Consider the following 22,200-nt stretch of genomic DNA (forward strand, 5'->3'; position numbering starts at 1 on the left):
CTCTCCCACAGAATCCTCCCTCTACCTTCTATGCTCTATTTTTCTCCTTAATACCTATCACTCTCTAATATCAAAAATGTAAAATTTTATGAGAGCAGGAACTAAATTTTGTTCATCTGTAATACTGCTTGTCCTATAACATTGCTTGACACATAATAGGTGCTTATATATGTAATATTGATTTTTTTCACTTATCCTTTAGATTTCTTTCATGATTTTTCTTTGACATAGGACTTCTTTGGCGCTTTTATCTTTCAAAATATGTGGAGGATAGGTATCATTTTTGTTATCAACCTTTTCTTTTGCTTCTATAATAGTTTTTATTGAAATTACATATAGCTGTACTCTCTCTATATAAGATCTTGTAGACCAATGACTAGAAAGACCAGTAAAGACACAGAAGAAAGTTCATCAATAAGACTACTACTAGTGTGTGGTAGTCACTAACATTAACTTTGTAAACTGTTTTTGAGAGTAAGCTTTCTAACGTCTTCGGATCAAGTTATTACATATATATTTGATTTTTAATAATTGTTTAACTTGTTTTAATTAGTTATACATGACAGTACAATGTATTTATGCCCTCAGATATGTCATAGATAGATGGGATATAAGTTATCATTTTTCTGATTGTACATGTTGTAGAATCACATCAGTCCATATGATCGCTACATACTTGAAAATAATCTTTATTTTCCAATTATTGAGTTCACAGTTCTATCTACTCAGGAAAACTTTTTCAAATTTATATACTTCCTGATAATTTTGTTTGCTTCATTTATCAATTACCATGAGAAATGTGTTTAGAATTTCCCAGCAAATATCAAATGCTGGATTTATCCACTTCCTCTACAGTTGTGTCAATGCTTTGTTTTGTATGTATTGCTGAATTGCACATTATCAGATCTTCTGTTGAATTGTACCTTTAGCAATTTTTGGTAATATTTAATTTCTATTTATATTTGCTTTATGACCAGCATTATTCACAATTGCCAAGATATTAAAACACCTTAAAGTCATGAATGAGTAAAGAAAATGCAGTCTAGATATACAAAATAAATCTGATGATTAAGTTGATCAAATTATGTTATGTGCATGTATTAACATGCCACAATGAAATTCACTATCCTGCATAGTTATTATGCACCAATAAGAAGTGAAAGACTAAAAAAATACTATTTGGCTTTGGGAAAGACGGAAATCATATAATTTGCAACAATATGGATAAACCTGGAGGACTTTCTGCTAAATAAAATAAGACACAGAAAAATATACACTTATGATATTAAATATGATCTCAATTATATGCAGAATATTTTGAAAGTCAAGTAAGTGAAATAAAGACTAGAACAGTGGTTATCAAGGGCAAAGAGGAACTAGAGAGAGAACCAAATCAAAGGGTACAAATGTGCATTAGGTGGAACAAATAGGTCTAGAGACTTAATGTTCAGATTGAGGAGTACAGTTAATAATATCATCTTGTATAATAAATTTTGACAAAAGAATAGATTTTAGGTTCTCATAACACACACCAAAGAGCAAAAGCATAAGGTGATTAATATATTAATCAGTTTGGCTCTCGTGGTCATTTCACTATGTATAAGGAAACATCACATTGTATACCTTAAATATATATAATTTTAAACATTACTAAAATTAAAAATTTAAAATAACCTCTCCTGATTTTCATGTCAGTTTTTGTTTTGTTTACCTTAGTCTGGTATTTTTCCATATTTTAACTTTCAACCTTCCTTTTTCCTACATGGAAACTTTATATTTGTAAATCTGAATGTCCTGTACTAGACAAAAAGAATTAAGATCTCTAGATAATATACCTTAAGCCTAGAGAAAATAGTCGCCTAACATGATGCTGTAGTACATCTCTTGATTGACATTATATATATCCTATGCAGGTATGGTAGACCTAATGGCAGGGATAGAAGAATAAATATTTGTGGAAATTAATGTACCTTACAGAAACTTTGTGAGACAGTTGAAAGAGTTTTTGCATTACGGGTGGAGAACCATAGGCTTAATAATTTTCAATGATCTCTCAAGCTTACCAGAAGAAGAATTATAATCAATACCTTTGACTCCAGACTTGGTTTCTCTCACTTCAAAATACTCTCTAAGTCTTTGCTTTTTGTCAAATAAGTAAGTAAATATGGACTATAAAAGATAGTTCCAGGTAACTTATCAGGGATGTTAAAGGATATATGTCTACTGCTCATGGCAGGCTCATTGAAGGCATCACTAGGAATAAATCCATCACAAAATCCCCTTTCCAAAGTGCAATATGGCATAATTAAACCAAGATAGTCAAGCAAATAAAGGCAAGAAGGAGGTAAGAACAACATAAAATATATATTAGCCTTGAAAAATATCCAGAACTTTCCTGGGTATATAATTCATGTAATCTCTTATAAATTAGACAGTGTCACATGCCTGTAATCCCAGATGACTCAAAAGCAGAAGTAGGATTCCAAATGAGAGGCCTACCGAATTTAGAGACTGTGTCTCAAAATAAAATTTAAAAAAGGGATGGGGATATAGTCAGAGATAGAGACCTCCACCCCGACCTCCTTGCTGGTCCCAGATACAATCCCTGCTACTGTTAAAAAAATAATAATCTCCTATGAACCCTTGCACATATATCACTTGAGTAACCATAATAAAATATGTAACTGAAAAAATCATGATATTAATGAAAAATAATTGATGTTTAATGTTTGACCTATTATTTTATAAGCTATGGGTGTTTCCTTATTATCTCTTCCTAGCAAGTAGAAACATTTCTATTAAGTAAGCTTATTTTATGCAGCAAAGTACAGAAATAGCCTTGCAGAGTTGGATATTTAAAGCAATCTATTGCTTGTCTAGTTAAGGAAATATGCCATAATCATTAAACACATGAATGGTAACAAGCCATTTCCTTAATGAATTCCTATTAAGGTATATTAAAGCCAGCTTTATAAATAGCCTTTAAAAAATCATCTGGAGTAACAAAATTTATGTAGCCTGCCAGATTAGTAGAGTTCTCAACTGGAATCCAGCACCTTTGGTATTTGGGAAAGTTTTCCTCCCCTCTTCAGTCCTTTCCCCATTGCTGCAGCTGACAACTTCTCTCCAACTCTCAGCTTTGCTCTCAAGCTCTGTGGAGTGTTCATTTCCTCTTTGATCCCTGCAGGGATTTGACAATGAGGAGGTGCCCTTCTTAATATTCACTTGTACTGAGTGGACTTTACTTGGGATTATAACATTGTGTAACTGTACCCAGAGTTCTGTGAAATGTCTGGACAGACACGATTCTCAGATCTCCATTCACTGATAACAGGCTTTCTCCTAATCATTCCATTTGGACATGGGAAATCTTGACTTTCATTCTTAAGTAACCCTGAATAGCATTTTACTAACATTGAAAGTGGTGCTTTCAACCATTCCAAGGCTCTGAAGACAGGGGAGGAGTTCACAGAATCAATAGATATTTATTGAGGCTCTTCTTTGGGCCTAACACAAGGCTTACTGCTGAGGTACTATATGAAGGTAATTGTCAGTTATGTTTTATGAACTGAAATAGTAAAGAATGATAACTTAGATGAAAAAGTATGTCTGAAATTTTACACTTGAACAGCTCTAAGACATCTAAGGGAAAACCTGGGAAAATAAAAAATACAAGTTCAATTCCAGACTGTTGGGACATTACACTTTAATTCAATTGCACAGCAGTGACAGTAGAGGCCACAGAAGTATATATGTCCTTGAAAAGAAAAATTATATAGAATAAAATTACTTATGAATTTGTTACATATCTACCTGTGCAGGAGGGAAACAAGTTATAATGTAAGAAATCAAGAACAGATGCATGATACGTTTACCAGATACAGCATTAGGCATTCCTAGTGTTTTAGCAAAGAGAATAAAACTTTAAAGAAAGATATAATCTCTTTGTACCTTCACTGAATGCAAACCAGACCAGTGAAGTTTTATGGAGCTTCCTCTTTAGCTGTGCTCAACATTAGGTCAGAGAGAAAAGGGGGATGGCGAGGTTACTCAATTAGTGAGGTGCTGGGAAGGCCAATTAGTTTGTTGTAAAGGCAGGCATGTGAGAGTTCAGAGCCTATTGGATGATGGGACCTAAAGGCTCATTTCTTCCCTAGATAGTCATCAGAATGGGTTAAATATCTACAGAACATGGATTCTTGTTCAGTCCATCTGGCCTATGAATCATGTTGATAATAGGCCAGAGTCTAGCTTAGGACTGGCCTATAAATAAAAAAAAAGATTAAAATAATTGTTGACATATTAAAGTGTTATTATACTTTAAACAAAGCAATATTTATTTCTTGTGATATGTACATTTCATCAGTTTAGAATAATTTTAAAAGGAGGGGGAAGGGCATTTATTCCAGATACTCATATTTTGTTCCAGAAATACAAATGTCTTTAAATAATACCACTTTGGGAGAGCTTTATAAAAAATGATTTTGAAGATTTATCATTAGCATTATTATTTTATCTAATTTAGAGGAAGGTGCACATATTGAAAGAGTACAGTTTGAAACATTGTGACATATACCTAGATTTGTAACACAACCACCACAATCAAGGTAGAAACACATTCTTCATCCCTAAAAGGCTGCTCATATGTTTTGTCATCTAAAGAAAAAGTTTGTCTCTAACTCCTACTCTCAACTCCAGGCAACCACTGATATTTTTCTCTCACTATTCATTAAATTGCATCCCCTAGAATTTATATAAATGAAATCACACAGCATATGGTATTTGGGAAGGGAGGTGAACCCTGTTAGTCTTCTTTGAGCATAATTATTTTGAAATTCAGCCAAATCATAGTCAGTATTAATAGTTTATCCATTTTAATTGCTGAGCAACATATATGAATATCCCACAAATTATTTATTGATTCACATATTGATGGAAATTTATATTTCTTCCAGTTTCAATTATTACAAATATAACCTCTATGATAATTTGCATACAAGTCTTTTTATGTTTTCAATTCTCCAGAAAAATATCTATACTATTGTCCAAACTGGTCATACCATTTTATATTCCTATAATCATTCAAATAAATTACATTTAGGTAAAGATTCTGCACTAAAGTGGTACTATACGTCATATGTCACATTAGTTCTGATGTTTTGTCTTATCAGAAATATCTTTGTTTTGAATAAATATTGAAGTACAGTTTTACTTGGGCACTCTGGTGCAACTCCCCCCAAAATGAGGTACCACTACATGCCTACTAAAATGACCTGAATTCATAACACTGACACCACCAAATGCTGGTAATGATGTAAAGCACCAGAAACTCTTATTCCTTGCTGATACAAGTGCCATATGGTCTAGTCACTTTGAAGACAGTGTAGAGTCTCTTATAACACTAGACACACTCTTACTATGTGACCTTTGGTATTTACTCAGACTGCTTGAAAAAACTTATCTGCACAAAAACCTGCGCACAGGTATTTAAAACACCTTTATTCCTAATTCTCAAAAATTGGGAATGACCAAAATGTCCTTGAGTGAGAGGATAAATCAACTTTGATATATTAAGACCATGAAATATTATTTAGGTTGAAAACAAATGAGCTATCAAGCCATGAAAAATCATAGAGGAAATGAAAATTCATATTGCTAAATGAAAAAAGTAAACCTTCGGAAGGTATTATATGATTCAAATATGTGAAATTTTAGAAAGGCCAAACTATGAAGATAGTAGTAAGATCCCTGGTTGTCAAGAGTTGGGAGAAAGGGTGATGAGCAGTTGGAACACAGAGGATTTCTGAAGCACTTAAAATATTATATATGTTACTCTTATGGTGAATAGATAATCTTCATTTGTCCAAACTCATGTAATGTACAATGCCAAGGTAGACCCTCATTTAAACTAGGGACTCCAGGTGTTAATAATGTGTGAACATAGGTTCATCCATTATAACAAATAATTCACTCTAGTGTGGGGTATTAATGATGGGGGAGGCTGTCTATGTGTGGGAGAAGAGGTTAAATGGGATATCCTTGTACCTTTCCTCTTATTTTGCTATAAACCTAAAACTTCTCTCAAAAATTCTTAACAAATATATCATAGATAAGTGGAAGCTGGTGACAAGTAATAACAATTTTCTATCTGACATGAGAAAGCTAATAAGGGAAGGGATAGAAAAAAATAGAAGAAAGATTATCTATGAAGGGGAAGGAAGGGAAGTGGGGGGATGGGATAGGGAAAGAGTGGAATGAATCTGACCTAACTTTCCTATATACCCCAATATGCCACAGTGAATCTCACCATCATGGATACTCACAAGACACTGATTTAAAAAAAAATAACTATAAGTAAATAACATAAAGATCAGTAGAGTAGAGGGAAGGAAATTGGAGGATGAAAAAGGGGAGGGAGAGGGGAATGATTTGAGACTGAATTAGAACAAATTATATTTCATGCTTTTATAATTATGTCAAAGTGAATCCTGATGTTATATATAAGGGAGAACAATTTTTAAAAGGTCATCAAAAAGTAATAATTTATAAAACACTTTATTATTTTTTCTGGGCTTTGTGATTTCTGTGTTGTCAACTTTTTGAGATGCATGGTGTGTTGTGACTTCTCATTCTGAATAAATCTTCATTTTTGTGTGAGTAAAATGAATGTTTAGGGAATATAGTACCTTTAGATTAAAAGTAATTATCATCACTCAAGTGACATTTCATATCCTTTTCTAGTATATGTAAGTTATTCTCACTTTATCCCTCCTCAGTCATCACTGGAAGTGGACTGTTAAAGGGGAAAACAAGAGATAGTATTGTCAAAGCAACTAACAATGTGACCTGCAGAGGAGAGCAGCCTCAGATTTCATCCTTGGCTCTGCCATTTATCTTTATGATCTCAGAATATTTGATCTTCTAAAGCTCTATTTCTTTATTTACCTATTCCCATTATATTAAAGCTTAGTTGATTTATTTATCATATTTAACTAAAATGTTCTACCCTTTGACCATCACCTCCCAACTCCTCTCCATCTCTCAGCCTCTATAACTGACATTATACTCATTTCCTATGAGTTCAATATTTTTAGATTCCACATGTAAGTCGAATTTTGCAGCATTCATCCTCCTGTTCCTAGCTTATTTCACTTAGTGTAATATTCAATAAGTTCATCTATATATCCCAAATGACAGTGTTTCCTTCTTTTTAAAGGGTAGATATTATGCTATTTTGTATAGATATTCACGTTATCTTTATCAATTCATCTGTTGATGGACTTAGATTAATTTAATTTTTTCACTTTTGTGAATAATCCTCCAATGAATGTTGGAGTGCAGTACCTTTTGACATACTGATTTCATTTCCTTTGGACATACATGAATAGTAGAATTGCTGGATCATATGGTTGTTCTGTTTTTAACTTTTTGAGGAACATCCATATTGTTTTTAATTGAGGGTTTACTGATTTAAATTCCCTCCCACAGTGTGCAGTGTGCAAGGGTTCCCTTTCCCCAGAATCCTCACCAACACTTGTTACCTGTTGTCTTTTTGATCATAGTCATTCTAGCAGATGTGAGATGATGTCTCATTGTGATTTAAATTTGCATTTCCCTGATGGCTGGTGAGACTGGGTGCTTTTATAAATAAATATGTTGGTCATTTATGTGTCTTCTTTTCATAAATGTTTATTCAGATTTTTTCTCAATTTTTGACTGGGTTATTTGTTTTCTTGCTAATGAGTTGTTTGAGTTATTTATATATTCTGGATATTAACCCCTGTCAGACAAACAGTTTGCAAATATTTTCTCTGATTTTGTAGGTTGTCATTTCACTCTGTTAATTATTTCTTTGCTGTGCATAAGCTTTTTAGTTGGAAACAGAACAGTCCTATTTATCTATTTTTACTTGTTACTCATGCTTTTGGGTTTAGATAAAGAAAAATCACCTCCCAGATTTATGTCATAGACTTTTTGTCCAATATTTTCTTTTAGTAGCTTCATAGTTTCATGCCGCAGTCTGGCTGCAGCAGAATAGCCAGGGGGTGACGAATAACTTGTGTACGTTGATACAGCAGGAATGGAAGCCGTTTATTGTAGAACAACAGAGCTATTTATACATTTTGCACAGCTTATCTTAATTAGCATAAACTAGATACATCAGTCAACCAATAAGGATTCTCCACACTTAATGGCTCACTTTTGTTACTTCTCAAACCACTCCCTCTGGCATTTTGCCAGGCACCATCCAAACTTGTTTACGAACTCTAACATTTCTCTGGCAAAATACCACGTGTTATTTTGACTTGTCTACAGACCTTAACAGTTTCAGGTCTTAAATTTAAGTCTTAAGTTCATTTCAAGGTTATTTTTGTATATGACAGGAATTAAAGGCTAATTTCACTTTTCTTCATGGGGATGTCCAGTTTTCCCAGTAGCACTGATTGAAATCATCGTTTCCCTGCTGTATTCTTGCCACCTATGTTGAAAATCAGTTAACTGAAAACGCATAGGTTTATTTCTAGGTTCTAGATTCTCTTCCATTGGTCCATGCTTCTGTTTTTTTTTTTTTTAAGTTGGATGCAATACCTTTACTTTATTTGTTTATTTTTGTGTGGTGAAGGGGACTGAACCCAGTGCCCCATGCATGCTAGGCAAGTGCTCTACCACTGAGCCATAACCCCATCCCACCATGCTTTTGTTTTAATGCCAGCACCATGTTGTTTTTTAGTATGGTGTGGTAATCAGCTTTTTGTCACTATGACCAAAGTAGTTGCCAAGAATAACTTAGAGAAGGAAAACATTATTGGTTTCAGAAGTCTCTGAACCTAAGTTGATGGCAGACCGTCAAGGCAGAAAGACATTGCAGAGAGAGGCTATTCTCTGCATGGAAGTCAGGAACTAGAGGGTGGGGGGATGAAAGAAGGTGCATAAGAGAGAGAGAGAGCTAAGGAGCTATGAACAACATATAAACTAAAATCATGCCCCTAGGTACCTACTTCCTCCACCCATGCCACAACTGCATATAGTTACCACCGATATAGTAATACTTATCACTGATCAGGTAATAGCTTGAATAATGTAACCATTTCACCTCTGAACATTCCTACATTAATAGGAGTTGTTGAAGGATACCTCATATATAAACATGCATAGGGCTCTATAGTATATTTTGAAAACACGTAATATGATGACTTCAGTTTTCAAATTTTTTTTCAAAATTGGTATTGCTATTTGGGCTTTTTCGTGATTCCACATGGATTTGACAGTTATTTTTTACTATTTTTGTAAAAAAAATGCCTTTGAATTTGTGTTAGGGATTACATCGAACCTGTATATTGCTTTGGTTAGTCTGAGCCTGTTGGTGATATTAATTCTTCCAGTTTATGAACACAGGTTAACTTTTGTTTATTTTTGTGCTTTTGTTGATTTTTTCATCAGTGTTTTGTAGTCTTCAGTGTATCAGGCTTTTTTAAAAATTTAAATTTATTATTAAATAGATCTTTTTCTTTTCCTGCTATTATAAATAGGATTATTTTCTTCATTTTTGGGGGGCTAATTTGTTACAAGTGTAAACAAATGATACTGAGTTTTGCAGGTTTATTTTTTAACCCTGAAACTTTGATTGATTTGTTAGTTCTAACATTTTTTGGTGGAGTCTTTAAGGTTATTTATATATATATATATATATATATATATATATATATATATATTGGCCATGTACGTTTAATGATTCGACACAACATTTGCTTACCCTGTTCTGTTGTCATCACTTCTGCCTACTAACAGAAGATGGATAATTCCTAGTTATTTTATATATAAGACATATGGTGTTTAAGAAAGGAATAAAATTCAATATGGAAGCAAAGAAGGTCATTAGAGACTAGCTGGTACAATTATCTCAGTGTAAAGACAAAGGAGACTTTGAAATGGTGGCTTTTCATAACTTTTATTGTGTGTTTAAGATAATTTCAGAAGAAATGAGAGTCAGATATATGTTTCTTGTACCATCTTGAATTTGGATGCCCCATCTAGTCCACTCATGTATTTTTTTGAAGAATAGTATATCAACTAAAATAATTTTTAACATCATTAGACTACATGCCTATTTGTATTTCAAAATGTTTTATCACATGAGTTTGGCATCTCTTTACATGTGGCTATTGTAATTCTCCTACTTTATAGAGAGCTTTGAGAATAATTTTTTCTGGACAATCATTAAATAAATGCATGCTTATCAAAATAAATGGCACCCAGAAGCTTCCTTTTCTTTTCTGTTCTCAGCTGTTCAAATTAAATGTAACTGTAGATATGACTGAATTAGAGTTTTCACTTTATAGTTAACTTTCTGGTGATTGGGTAGGGTGCTGGTAATATTCTCTTTTTTTGTAGGAAGGTGGCTTTCATGATTGAGTTCCTTGTGTAAAAATTTACTTACTGAACATTTGTGATTTATGTACTCTTTTGCATGTATGTTTTACATGGATAAAATGTTTACTTACAAAAAGAAATCAAAATTATGTAGAATTTCTGGTTTTATCTATACCTTCCAAGAATTAACTGGTTCAGAAAGTCACAAGAGATAACTGAAAAGTAAACATACAAAAATTTCACTGAATAATTTTCAGAATATTAACTCTAATTTACATAATGAAAGCATAGCAAATAAAATTCAACATGTATTTTAAATCAAAAGAAAATATGTTGATCCATAATCTTCTATATATTTATTAAATAAATGTTAAAATAATAGTGCAGTTCTGAAGGGAGATATGTGGCAAGAAATATAATCATTGTGTGAAAAGATTAAGAGACAAAGAAATATATATTATGTGATCTATTTGGGGAATTAATTTCTCTTATAAGCTAGACTTGTCTGTTTTTGAACTCTACATTTATGGCGTTAGAAAATTTATAAAGTGTACACTTTTTGATGCTAAGCATTAAACCTAGAGTTTTGCACATGCTAGGCAAGCACCCTAACAACAAGGAACACCCCAACCCAAAGCATAATTCTTATGCATGTGTAAATGAACAGAAATGCTACCAAATGGAAGGAGAAATAATGTCAAGTGGAATATTCCATAAAATGTCAACAGCATTTATATCAACCACATTAGTAGAAAATTTTAATCACTATATGTAAATGGTTTCACATTTTCTTAATTTAACTGTACATTGATTTGGTGATCTGGTGAAAGAACACCAACTCTTCCTTGCTAACACTTTCTTTTTTTATTCTAGCACAAGGTAATTTTCTTTTATTGAGTTGAACTATCATCATATAAAATGTTTCAGAAATATTTTAACTATCATTTTTATGTGGTTTTTATGACAAGAAATCATGCATTAGCTTAGTCAGTCATGGTTCAAGAACTGAAAGTGTTTGATCAATTTTCTATCTTCCAGTCTGTAATCCTCAAATTTTCTGTTTCTCTGATAGCATTTTTTTTTCTATTAATGCTACAGACTTTTTGTGTCTTCTTTTATATCTTCTCTTTTCTTATATCCCAAAGGAATCTGTGCTGGGGGAATAGGAAAAAATATGCACTGAGTTTATCACCTTGATTGGATAATTCATAGTATTTTTAATTTTCACTCACTCTGTTTGAAATCCAGAGTTGAGCCCTAGGGAAATATGATGAGCAAGGTTGTGCAATTGTAAGGAGGTTGAATAAGAAATGTGGAAGAAACACATTCACTGATCACATTAGCACAGCAGATACTAAAAGAAATGGGCAATGGAGTGAGAAGTGAGAGAAAACTTCTTTTTTTATATCATATTCTGAGTGCATCCAGTTTGAAGTAGCAAGTGATATGATTTGCTGACCATATGGTAACTAGAGAAAGGATCAAACGGCAAACATTGATAATAACCCACAGATTTTATAGCCATAAATAGCAGACATATTCTGAGAACTGAGAGCAAAGGAAAACGTAAGACTCTTCAAAGGAAATTTCATTGTCAGAATCCTTTGAACAGGTTTATTCTTAACACTTGGCTATGGTTTTCCAAAGGTACATTTTGAAATATCAGTAAGATCATATGACACATTGGACAGCTTATTCTTTAAGTGGTTATCACTTTCCAATGCAGTTTAAAAAATTAAACTTTGCCCACACATCTACCTTATACTATTTTTTTAAATATAGAAGCTCTTCCAATTGGTAAAAGAAATCAGTTCTATGAAAATGACAGATAATTTGGCAGCAAACATCAGTAGCCCAAAGGATTGTTATACTTTTTGAGTTGTAATTTCAATTATTGAAAACTGTTCATGCCTGCAATTTGATTTCTCTCATGCCTAACCTAATCTTTTCTTGTTTTGAACCTGCAGGACTATGCTAATTTATGAATAGTGAAGAATTTATTGGCAATTCATTTCAATTTATTGTAAGCAGAAACTCAGGGCCTTTTAAATTCCTTCTATCAAGAACTAGACTCAGTAATTGGTGAAACAGCTACCAATCTCGTGGACTACTTATAAGCACCTACCTAGAGTTTTTAATTCATTTAAGGGAGAATTTTTTCCTTGATTTTAATTTGTTACTTTTCTACATATTTTTACTTTCTGGTTTCCTGCTTTCATAAACTCTACTTTCCTTCTGTCTTCTAGTTTCTTTTTAGTTAAGAAAATAATTATTGGATATTCACCAGCTCACTCCTTCTCCCTGAATATGAGCACCTTAACTTCATGTCTCCTATCAAGCCATTTGTTAAATGTTAAGGATAATTTACATGATTCACACATTAAGGTGTGAAGCATAACTAATAAAATTTAAAATGACATGATAAAGAAGTATGTATTTGAATTTCTTTCAGCTGATTATCAGTATTTTTCTTTTTGTAGTTGGAGACGGACAACACACTTTTAGTTTATTTGTTTATTTTTATGTGGTGCTAAGAATGGAACCCATTACCTCACATATGTGAGGCAAGTGCTCTGCCACTGAGCTACAGCACTAGCTCTTGATTCTCAATCTTGAATTGGAATGATTATCAATCTTGGCTCAGCTCTATGAACTAGCTCTATTTCTTTGGACTAATGTTGCAACATTCTGGAATCCATTATCAATGTTTACAAAATGAATAAGAATTTAGTTCTGTTATTATTATTATATTGTAATCTAAGAATTATTTGATAAATGTTGCATAATTCCTCAGTGTATAATGTTGTTTGAATCACTGTGAAAGATTGAAATATGTTTTGATTTATATTTTGTGATTCTAGTGCAAAAAGGTAAGGCAATATAAATAAAGCAAAAGATACAAGATGTTATTTGATGAAGAAAAATAATAATGTATATTATTTGTTCAAATATTAAAGACAAGAAGTTGTGGAAAGTTAAGAAAATTCCAGAAAAAGTTATAAATTGAATGACTCATCTATGCATTTGTATGCTTTTTTATTAATTAAACAAACATTTCTGAACCCTGTGGCAGGTGCTTGGAATCCCCCAAATCAGTAAGACTTAATCCCTATCTGCAAGGACCTTAGAATTTTACTAGGGATAGAGAAATATAGAAGAAGAAAATGCAGTTCTTTTGTAGGTACTATAATTCAAATCATAGAGAAATATTTTAATTCATTATATTTGGAACATAGGATTGGTTGGATTATTTAAAATAAGAGAAATCAATCTTATCTAGCTTATGTTGAAGATATAGGGATGTATCCTTCTGAAAATGAATCTGGGTTGCTAGATGGAATCAGGATCAGAAGCTAAATAAATGGTGACATGGCTTTCTCAAGTTGTCTTGTTTCTTTCTGTACATATGAACATATTTGGTAGTAAATAAAAGCAATAATGAAGATTTGCTTCATTAGTACAGTAGTATTACAATAAGAGTTCATAGTCACACTCAAATCTGGTTTGCAGAATTATTTGAAGTATGTTCTTATGCACCAACATGGAGATTATACGATGTGGGCAAGTCCAAGGGCAAATACAATGAATTCATTCTGGCATTTATTATGTAGCTTCTAGGAATAGAAAAGAGAAGCATTGTGTACAATTGTAGTATACTCCAGTGGCAATGGGTAAGTCTTTCTAAAAATAAAAGCAGAAACCAACTTATACACAACAATAATTTGTGATGGTTTTAAAGCGTAGAAAATTTATGTCATATATACAAGAGCAACCGTGCTTTCATTATGTGACATATTGCTAGGATTGGTATCAGTACTCACTAAATAATTTGTTGTATGAATGAAATAACATTTCAAGGTCAGGAACTAAGGAAAATGCTGCACTTGACTCAAAGGTGCTTTGTTCAAGTGGCTTTGTTTAGTTTATCACTTAATGCATGACAAAATTGATAGGAGGCACAATGCCATAATACTGCTTACAATAGTTTTTTTTTAAAGAGTCCATAATTCTTGAGCAAAAACTTACATATTCAAACAACAGATTACCTAATCGTGTCATTTGCTTTTTATAGCTAACCATTTTGAACTATACAAATAACTCTAACATTTGAAATTAATACAGGGGAAATTACTGTGCTCTTGAAAGTCTGAAATTCTCCAGCCTTTAACCCATTGAAATGACAGATTTTGTAAGTCAATGTTTGCCCTTGTAAAGTTTGCTTAAGAATGAAATTATATTGCACAGAGGAGGCAGACGATGCTCCTTTTCAGCATTCAATATTTGCCGTCCCAACTATGAGGACAAATGCCTCTGATGAGACAAGTTCTAGTACACAGTGTAAAGGAGAGTGATCACCCAGAAAATTAGCCAAAGTGACATTTTTGGGCTCTACTTGACAGACCACTGTGTTAATGGAATGATTGACTTAATATGGTAAAATCTCTGACAATTAATCTACATATGTAATACAATTCCATTCAAAATTTTAGCATATTTTCTGTGGAAACTAGCAAGCAATCTATACAGAATTACAAAGAGCTTTGTGTACAAATACAAAGAGCTGAGCACTATGAAGATGTTTTTAAAGGAGAGTAATATTAGAGATATGTATGTTACTCAATAGCAAGTCTTACTGTAAAGTCTTATTACATAAGACTATTTTGGAATTTCTATAAGGATGATCAAATTTTCTAAGGGAACAGAATAGATTTTGATAACCTAACACATTTATGAGCACTTGATTTATGATAAAGGTGGTACTACAAAGCAGTAGAACAAGGAAATTTTGAAAAATAAAAACTTGGGTTGCTTGGATATCCAAGTAGAAATAAACATTAGTCATTCCTCATACTATATGCAAAATCAAACTGTAGGAGAATTAGGTATAAATATAAAAACAAATATGAATGTACCTAGAAGACAACATACTCAAATGTCTTCTTCATTTGGAGATACCAAAAGATTGCTTAAACAGTGCACATGAAACATAAAAACACAGCAATCATGACTGACAAACTAAACCACATTACAATCAGAGAGAACTGCTCATAATGAGCCACCTTTGAGACAATCAGATTGCATCATGCGAGAAGATACTTACAAAACACGCAGCTCAAAATAATTTTTCTAAACTACATAAAATCTCTTACAGATCAATACGAAAAAATAATTAGACAACCCAACATAAACAGGAGAATATTTAAATGCACACTTTACAAAAACATAACACAATGGCCAATAAACATATGAAAGCACACTCAATCTTGATAACTACCAGGAATGATAACAGTATTCAAGTCAAATATAACTTTACCCCCACTATGATAACTAAAATTTTCACATACTAACCAAAATGTCAGTAAAAATTTCAGGCAAGTAAAATATTCTTACACTCCTTTGGATGGTATAAATTAGTACACGTAGTTTGGAAAACTGACAGAATCTCTCAAAGTTGAGTATATAACATAATCTATGTTTTAAAAATATCACTATAATATAAATACTTAATAAAGGAGTTCATGTGTGGATCAGAAGATATATACCAGAATTTTTTTAATAAAAGTATATTTGCCCTGGAACAAATGAATCAAATGTGGTATAATCATACACAGAAATGAAAATGAATGGGGTACTGCTATGTGGATAAATTTGGATGAAACTCAGTCATAAATATAAGAAAAGAAATAAGAGAAAAATATATATTGCATAGTTCTAGAGCTATAAAACTCAGAACTAATCTTTGGATCTGATACTTGACTACTACTGAAGAATGGAGAGATGTTATCAGGGTTATTGCTAACTGGGAAGAGGCATGAGAAGGTTCATGAGGTACAGAAATTGTATGTTTTACAATTTGATTTGCAAGTTCTTGGATGTGTTCTTTGGTGATAATTCTGATACTCAAGTTTTCTGACATTTGAAGGAATTGGTTGAACATTCATAAAGTAGTGTAGCCAGCAGAGCACATAGGATTTTGTTTATTGGTTATTTTTTCTCCAGGTTAAAAAAAACCTTTTGTCTCTCAGTGCCTATTAATAAAGGTCCAGCACTGACTCATACTGCAAGGAAGACACTTGTTATTTAAAAGCAAAATAAACACACTATAAGATTATATTTTGTGCCTGGAAATTAAGAACGATCTATTATTATCATCCCCATCATCATTTTGATGGGTTTGAAGTATAAAAGACTTAGAGAAGTTACTTTCATAAAGGTTCCCTCAAGTTTTTGAATCAACTATGAATAGAGAATAAGTTAAATGCATGGACTTTTGATTGGCTTCCATTACTAAGAGGTTTATGGACAGTAATTCTTAAATATCTCTTCAGTAAAAGTAACATGGGGCTTAAAATGTTTTAGGTTCTATTATTGTGACCATTTCTACTGAAAAAAGAAAAAGAGAGAGAGAAATAGTGAGGATAAAAAAATATAACTTTATTGTGAACATTTTTACTTTTATTTTAAAAATATAAAAAGAGCTGGGCATGGTGGTGCAGGCCTATAATCCCAGTGGCTCAGGAGGCTGAGTCAGAAGGATCATAAGTTCAAAGCCAGCCTCAGCAAAAGCATGATTGCCCCTGAGTTCAATCCCTGGTACCTCTACTTGCAAAAAGAATATTGTCTTAGTCTGTTTAGTCTGTTATAACAAAATACAATAAACTGGCTGCTTATAAGCAACATATTTCTTATGGTTCTAAAGTCTGGATATCTAAGATCAAGGCATTGACACATCAATATCTTTTGAGGGCTCACCTTTTGGTTGATAGAAATAGACAACAATTTCTTACTATATCCTCAGATGCTGGAAGGGTAGAAGACTATCATTAGGGTCTCTTTCAGATGGTCACTAATTCACATCATGAAGACTTTCATGATCTCATCACTTTACAAAAGTTCTGCCTCTAATGTCATCACTGTAGGGGGTTAGGATTTCAATATGACTTTTCAGAATACATAAATATTCAGTCCATTATAAATATACACTAAAACAATACATCTTTAGTTGGCAATATTATGACTTTTAATTTTTTTTTCATTTTGCTCCTAGTATATTTTCTAATTTTCTATAAGGGATATTTACCTGTAATTAGTCACATGATTATAAAACAAAAGATTTAGAAATTGATATGAGCAGCTATTTTCTCATATCTTATTTAAAATTAAGAAAATCTTCAGTACTGAAGAAGAAACTTTATACTATTTCAGTTCAACTACTAGCCAGGTGCATATGTCCTGATTCTTTTCTTCTTTTTAACCCACAGGAACAATATTCTTTCATGTAGGACTAAGCTGAATAAAGGGGAGCAAGGATAAGAAGTTAGAGTTCATGCAAGCTGCTCTTGGAGTTAAAAACAATGATCTACAGTAAGATTGCCTTCATACTGCACCGCGTAAAATGACAGAGGAATTTTTAGTCATCCTGTCTTTCGTGGTGAGTATTCTGACATGCAGTTAGTTTATACACCAGCTACTTTGATATGCTATTTTTCTATTCTAAAATAGGGAAATTTGAAGAGATAATAGCATGCAAAATAAATAATAAATCATTTTTTATACAGGCATATATTTGCCTGTCATAATGCCAGATTTTCTGAAAAGATGAGAAAGCTCTAGGCAAAAGTAATTAATGAATTAATTTCCAAAATAAAATTGAATGTGCTAATTAATTTTTTCCTTCATAGTGGGAAACATTAAATTTTATAAGTTTCTATTATTAGTCTCCTAATAGTAGATTACCTACTTTATATTTAACTGAAAGTTGTACTTTACATTAAAATTCACTGACAATAAACTAGAAACATAACCTGAGAAAATAATATGCAGTACATCGTAGCACAAGTATAACAACCATTAAGATCTTATACCAAATATCCAAAGTTATAAAAGAATGGCTTTTCTAGTGCTTATTATAGAGGAGAAAGAATTTGGATAAATATCTATACTGAAAAAGAAAGGTATTAATTTTAGAAAAATTTCTGTAACATTCATAAATTGGGAAAACTAATTGGATACTTCCACATTTCACATCTATCTCAAGTGATATTTAATAAGCATGCTGTAAGAATACCAAATGTAAAGGAGCTGGCATTTTAAACAATGATGAATACTTTTAATTTATAATAAATTAACTACTCAAAATCACATATTGACATGATTTGTTGAACCATAATGATTTTAGAATTTTCATTAGATATTTCTTTTATTCTTAGAACTACTACATGTTGTTTTCACTTATTTACCTGGAATTTTTCTATATTACAAAAAATATTGTATAATTTGGAAATCACTCAGTGTATGGAATCAATTTGTCTGCAATCTAATGAATGAGAACCAAAGTGGGTTTGAGGATCTCAAACACCAAATTTTAGTACAAACTCTGATCATCTGGAAATTTACAAAATCTCTACTTCATTCTGTCATGTTTGAGAAGAGCACTTGATTTGGAGTTGGAAGACAAGCTTTTAGTTCTAGCTCAGTCGCTTGAGTGGGGGTCCTCTGGAGGGATAGAATGCTTGGAAGTCTCAGTGCAGATGTTCCTCTGTGAGCCTGCTACATCAAATTGTCAGAACCATTGAATACTGTGAATATCATTAGTAATCTTGAGGATCATCTCTCCATCCCTTTTTTAAAAAGAGGAAGAGTTTTAGCAGACAAGATGGGAGAGATTTAACAAAAAGAAAGGTCTCAAGGGAAGTGAAGAGAGGCAGTCAGTGTCAAGAGCTGATGAATAAAAAGACATAAGGGAGAAAAAAGCATTAGAAAGAAAAAATTCACTATTTGAGTTGCAGTTTTACCCTTTGGTCAGAAGAGTAAAAACTGGTATTCTGAAGACATACTAACAAGAGGTATCAAAGTAAACTTAAGATGGGCATATAGGCATGCATAAAATAGGTTTTCTAACAGCTATATGGAAAAAATGTGAATTTTTGCTATAATTGAATCTTTAATGTGAATATGGAAATTGATGTAGCACTACTCATGGTCATTGTATCTTTCTTATTTATGCATTAACAAATCCTCCTAAAATATTTCAAAGACATAAGCTTCAACTGATATGCATGTGTCCTTACTCTTTAAAATCATGAAAAGGAAACAAATTGAAACAAGGAAGATGATTTTGTTTTTATTCTTTCTTCAACTTGAGATTTATTGGTATCTAAGGCAGTCACATCCCCCTTTAATAAAGCCTCCCATTTTTCAGTTACTCCCTTTATATCATCTTGTACATTTCATTATAATTGGGTTCATTTACTGTAATCACTGTCTTCCTCACAGGAGCCAAGGTTCCAAGATGAAAGAAACCCCATTAGTGTTGACACCATTTCATCACCAGAGCCTATTATATATTTACTAAGTTTATAGTTTAAATTGGATGTAGTTAGCATTGTGGAAAACAGGTTTTTTTTAAAGATGATACTAGTATTATGGTTTAGATTTTAGGTGTCCCTGAAAAGCTCATGTGTGAGACAGTGCAAGAAAGTTTAGAGGTTAAATGATTTGGTTATGAGAGTTTTAACCTGATCATTGCATTAATCCAGTTGAATGCATAACTGGCTGGTAACCCTAGGCAAGCAGGGTGTGTTGAGGGAAAACAAGTCATTGAGGGCATGCCTTTTGGGTATACACTTTATCCCTGGTGAGTAGAGCAGTCTTTCCGATTGATTATCATGTCCTGAGGTGCTCCCCTCTGCCACACTCTCCTACCATGATGTTCTGACTCATTTCAGGCCCAGAGCAATGGATTTGACTGCCCATGGACTGAAAATTCTGAAACCGTGAATACCAAAAAACTTTTCCTCTTATAAAGTTGTTCAGGTCATTTTGGTAAAACTGACTAAAACAACTAGAATATTGAATGGTGTTCTCTTAAGGAAATTAATATAAACTCTTTTCATAGACAATATATTGACCAATAAATACATTAGTGAAATTTGGTGCCAAAAGAACATAATCCAATATGAATCAGCCTCCTTATATCAGAGAAAATATTTGGCATTTGTTTTTTTGGGATTGGCTAGCTTCACTTAGCATTATCATCTCCAGTGCCATCCATTTACCTGCAAATGCCATGATTTTATTATCTTTTATTGCTGAGTAATATTCCATTGTGTATATATGCCATATTTTTTCTATCATCTTCTGAAGGGCATGTAGGTTGGTTCCACAGTTTAGCTATTGTGAATTGTGCTGCTATAAACATTGATGTGGCTGTGTCCCTGTAGTATCTGTTTTTAAGTCCTTTGAGTATAGACTAAGAAGAGGGATACCTGGGTCAAATGGTGTTTCCATTCCCAGTTTTCCAAGGAATCTCCACACTGCATATAATAAAAGAAAAAGTAGGTTCTAATCTCCATCGTGTGGTATTAGGCCCCAACTTCCTTAATAAGACTTCTGTAATGCAAGAATTAAAACCAAGAATCAACAAATGGGATGGATTCAAACTAAAACGTTTCTTCTCAGCAAAAAAAACAATCTGTGAAGTCAATAGAGAGCCTACATCTTGGGAGCAAATTTTTACCCCTTACACATCAGCTAGAGCACTAATCTCTAGGGTACATAAAGAACTCAAAAAGCTAAACACCAAGAAAACAAATAACCTAATCAATAAATGGGACAAGGACATAAACAGACAATTCTCAGAAGATGATATACAATCAATGCTTACACAATGGAAAGAGAGAAAGCACCCCACATTTGATTTATTTATACAAGGGAACTTCAAAGGTGCTGAGAGCCACAGCCGAGTCTGTATGGCTCCTGGGCATTTTGCCAACATTATTGATTGACAGGCGAGGCATTATCCGCCTCTGCCGCTACTTTTGCGTTCTCTCGCTATTTTGAGTTCTCACGGGGATTCCCCTGGCGTTCCCATTGGTTGGCGAAGTGCAGGAGGAGGGATTTCCCGGGGAGCTATTTCCGGCTGGGGGTTCCTGCAGGAGCCGCGTGGCTTTTCGGGCGGATTCCCCAGGAGCTTGTGTGAGGTTTTTTCCTGCAGTTAAAAAATAAAGTTTGTTCCTGCTTCAGTGGCTCGTGATTTGTGCCCAGCCAGACTGCGGCACAAAGGTTTTCCATGGAATGATCTTTTGCCCAATAAGGTAGGGGGTGGACTATTAGTTCCCAGTGGGTTACACCCAACTCTGGAGCTGTGAGAACTGTTCCATTAGTAGAGCTAGGGCAGAGACTTCATGCCTGAGGCAGTCTATACATGGGAGTGCCAGGATCACTCCCAATTGGAGACCTAAGTACCCCATGGCTTAGTACCAAGTAAAAGACCACTTAAGTAGCTTCACAGGTGCTATACCACAGTTGAACTAATTTACAATCTCACCAACAGTGTATTAATGTTAAATTTCCCCACATTCTTGCCAGCAATTACTGTTAGTTGTATTCTTGATGATTGCCATTCTAACTAGAAAGAGTTACAAATCTCAACATAGTTTTGGATTTCCTTAATCCAAAGATTAAGCATCCTTAAGATGCTGAACACTTTTTATGAATTTGTTGACTATTTAGATTTCTTATTTTGAGAAATGTCTGTTTAGTTCATTTGTTCATTTATTGATTGAGTTAGTGTGTGTGTGTGTGTGTGTGTGTGTGTGTGTGTGTCTGTGTGTCTGTGTGTGTGCCCACATGCGTGAGTTAAGTTTTTGAGTTCTTTGTATATTATGGATATTAATCTTCTTTCAGAAGAGTAATTGGAAAAGATTTTCTTCCACTCCGTGGACTCCTTATTTATATTCTTCATTGTTTCTTTTGCTAGGCAGATGCCATCTCATTTATTAAATCTTTGTTTTCTTTCTTGACTTTAGAATTCTTATTGAGGAAGTT

The sequence above is a fragment of the Ictidomys tridecemlineatus genome, chromosome 1, assembly GCF_052094955.1.
Source record: "Ictidomys tridecemlineatus isolate mIctTri1 chromosome 1, mIctTri1.hap1, whole genome shotgun sequence".
Lineage (NCBI taxonomy): Eukaryota > Metazoa > Chordata > Mammalia > Rodentia > Sciuridae > Ictidomys > Ictidomys tridecemlineatus.